Source organism: Convolutriloba macropyga, unplaced genomic scaffold (assembly GCF_964194025.1).
Source record: "Convolutriloba macropyga unplaced genomic scaffold, txConMacr16.3 SCAFFOLD_5441, whole genome shotgun sequence".
Taxonomy (NCBI): Eukaryota; Metazoa; Xenacoelomorpha; order Acoela; family Convolutidae; genus Convolutriloba; species Convolutriloba macropyga.
In genome coordinates this window covers 1,378-5,000 of record NW_027450934.1, presented here as the reverse complement: position 1 = coordinate 5,000, position 3,623 = coordinate 1,378, and the positions used below count along the sequence as shown (strand labels likewise).

General features: G+C 40.9%; 1 non-coding gene and 1 pseudogene across 1 annotated transcript in view; both read right to left on the bottom strand.

Annotated features, from left to right (window-relative positions):
- Positions 1-1,210, bottom strand: part of LOC142356288 (large subunit ribosomal RNA) — a 3,522-nt gene extending 2,312 nt beyond the window's left edge. The window contains exon 1 of the ribosomal RNA XR_012761390.1: positions 1-1,210. This exon is cut by the window's left edge and continues 2,312 nt beyond it. This is a non-coding gene — a ribosomal RNA (large subunit ribosomal RNA).
- A 1,683-nt stretch (positions 1,211-2,893) lies between these two features.
- On the bottom strand, positions 2,894-3,045 carry LOC142356287 (5.8S ribosomal RNA; annotated as a pseudogene).
- Positions 3,046-3,623: the final 578 nt, after the last annotated feature.

The following is a 3,623-nucleotide window of genomic DNA, read 5'->3' as shown; positions in this document are numbered from 1 at the left end:
CCCAACTTTTGGTTCATCCCACATCGCCGGTTCTGCTTACCAAAAGCGGCCCACAAAAAGCTTGCATTCATAGTCCAAGTGCAATTAAGTCACAAGGACATCTCACCGATTTATAGTTTGAGAATAGGTGAAGGAAAAATTTTCCCCCATTCCTCTAATCATTCGCTTTAACCGATGAAATTGCTTTGCGAAGATTTTTCAATCTTGCTCAAGCTTTTGCTATCCTGAGGGAAACTTCGGAGGAAACCAGCTACTAGATGGTTCGATTAGTCTTTCGCCCCTATGCTCAGGTCAGACGATCGATTTGCACGTCAGAACCGCTTCGGGCTTCCACCATGGTTTCCCGTGGCTTCGCCCTGCCCAAGCATAGATCACCATCTTTCGGGTCGTGTGCTACTTGCTCTGGATCAGTCATGCAATAAGAGCAAAACCGTCCGTGGTTGCGGGACACCGAATCGGCGCCCTCACCACACAAAGTAGTGCAATTCATAAAAATTACACTGTTCACTTTCATTTCGCGTGTGCGCTTTCAATGAGCGACAACACTTGCAAGCAACTCACACTCCTTGGTCCGTGTTTCAAGACGGGCTGTAGAGAGCATTGAATAGGAAGTTGAGGTCAGACAGGCAATCAAGATCAATTTATCTCATTTTGTTTAGAATCAACAAGAAGAATTCCGAGGAAAACTTCTGCTCGATTCATTAACAAGATTTGCCAAAAGACGACAACTACACTACTCGGTAGCCGAGAATATAATATCAAGGCATTGAGTATGGTAACGCTCACTCCAGTTCCCCTTCAACAGTTTCACGTACTTTTCACTCTCTCTTCAGAGTGCTTTTCAACTTTCCCTCACGGTACTTGTTTACTATCGGTCTCGCTTTATAATTAGCTTTTGGAGAGACATATCTCCAGCTTCGAGTTGCACTTTCAAACAACTCTACTCATAGGAATGAGCCATTATGACTGGTATCGAAAATGACCTTTACAGGATTTTCACCTTCTTTGATGCTACTTTCCAGTAGACATCAGGACAAATTCACCAGTCTAGCATCAAACCATACCGGACACCGAGAAATGTTGCCATTTCTCTTCCCGATGAGCTTTTCCCTGTTCATTCGCCATTACTAAGGGATTCTCAGTTGATTTCTTTTCCTCCCCTTACTGATATGCTTAAGTTAAGGGGGTTCTCTCGCCCAATTCAGGTTATGTAGTTGATTGTCTCTTAATTGGTTCACTGACCAATATGAGACAGAAACCGATTCAGCAGTTTTGTTCGCTACTACTATCAAACACAGGTCGAAGTTTCCATTCAGTCATTAATTCCAACTTTCAAATGTTGTTGTTTCAGCTTTCGCTTACTAGAAGCAACATAATACTCGCTGCAATACAGACCTCGGGAAACCCTCACCGTGAATAAGGTTCACTCACATATTTCACTACATTTTGCGTGGGATTGGAGATGAGGCTACTCGTTCTTGCTCAGTACTAGGCTGAAAATTAACGAAACTTCGTTACAAACGTTCACATGTTGATGTTTCCGCTTTCGCGTACTCGAAACAACATAATACTAGTCTTTGTAATTTAGTTTCATAATTTCAACTGTTCTCATGCAGAATTTTTGCTCATTCTTATCCCAAATTTTGACCTGGCTACTAGTTACACTCCTTGTACTTATTGCAAAATGACCACAAATTTCAACAGCTTTCACATGTTGCTGTTTCGGCTTTCGCTTACTACAGTCAACATAATACTCGTTGCAAAATAAGTGCTCGGCATCTGCAATTTTCCAAAGACGAAGTTTCGCCAGTTCAATTTTCGCTCGCCAATTATGGCTACTAATTCACACGGTACTGAGCTCAACAACATTAAATTTGTTCAGCAAGACTTTCACATGTTGATGTTTTGGCTTTCGCCTACTAGAAGCAACATAATACTCGTCTTGTTAGCTCATTCAATGAGAATAGCTTTTCCCGTTGAGAATTTTTGCCTTCAATTGGCGTTGTAGTGAGTTTGGCTACTCAGATCACCAAATACTTGTGACAATTCGAACCAGAAATGTTTTCAATTTTCACATGCTGATGTTTCGGATTCAACCTACTAGAAGCAGCATAATACTTGTATTCAACAATTTCTGTATCAAATCCCAGTTTTCTCTGGTGCATCTTTGCCAAACTATTCCAAACTGCCTGAGTCTGAATACCAATTACAGGTACTAGTAAATGCACGTTACTAAGGACTATATAGTTCTAGGTTACTGTACACAACGACGTTCACATGTTGATGTTTCAGCTGCCGCTTACTAGAAACAACATAATACTTATCGTGCATACCTTTCCATAACTTGTCCTTTTCAGATGCATTAGTTTCCCTTTGTCTTGGCTTCTACAGTCAGACTGGCTACTAGTAACAGCACAGTACTAATCACATATCGTTCTACAGTTTGCAGACAACTTTCACATGTTGATGTTTCAGCTTTCGCCTACTAGAAACAACATAATACTCGCTGTATACATTTGTAGTTCTCTATGTAACTTTCATGTGAAGAAGTTTCGCCAGTCTTTTTGACTGTCTCAAATCTGAGTCATGCTTAGGCTACTAGTTGCTTCATAGTACTTATCGCCTCGAGATCATTGAACAAAACTTGATTTTCACATGTTGCTGTTTCAGCTTCCGCTTACTAGAAACAACATAATACTAGTCTCATTAAGTTCCGTCTCTTTGCAATTTTCTTATGAAGAAAATTCGCCATCACAATGACTCCAGCAGTTCTTGATCAAGGAATGCAATCATTGATCAGAATGCTATTATTTGAATCGGTTCTGCTTTAAGTGTTCCAATTTTATTGGAAGCACCAACAATAGAACATCAATGTGTTCAATCGAGAGTTATATAACCCTGAATCGGACGCAGTCAACAGCCGAAGCCGAGACCGCCTTTTGCGTTAGAGAGGTCGGTAAACAAATCTTGCGATTCATACCGAATTAACACATATAGCTGTGCTCCTCTTCGTAAAGCGAGCCAAGTGATCCCCTGTTGAAGGATGTATTTGGACCAATCTAGTAGCATTTGGTTTCCAACAAGCTCTCCCAAGTTAGCTTACTTATTGGGCTTTTCAACCAATTCGGTTGGCTACAAGCATCATCAAAGTACTAGCCACAGTTTGATCGCAAAATTCTACGACTTTCACATGTTGATGTTTCGGCTTGCGCTTAGCCTACTATAAGCAACATAATACTAGTCATATCATAGAGCGTGATCAGCTTGTGACGTTCTCATGATGAAGTTTCACCAACAGTGTCTCACTTCGAGCTTAAATCCAGCTACTAGTAACTACACAGTACTGACTGCAACGATAACTTTTATCTATACCTTTCACATGCTGCGCTTTCGGCCAGGGCCTACTAACGTCAACATAATACTCGATATAAACTTTTGTTCATGATGCAGCTTCCCCATGCAGAAGTTTCGCCTTCAAATGCTCTCTTGGCCATATGACGTAAGAAAAGGTTACTAGTAACATCACAGTACTAGCCACAGTTTGATTGCAAAATTCTACGACTTTCACATGTTGATGTTTCGGCTTGCGCTTAGCCTACTAGAAGCAACATAATACTAGTCAT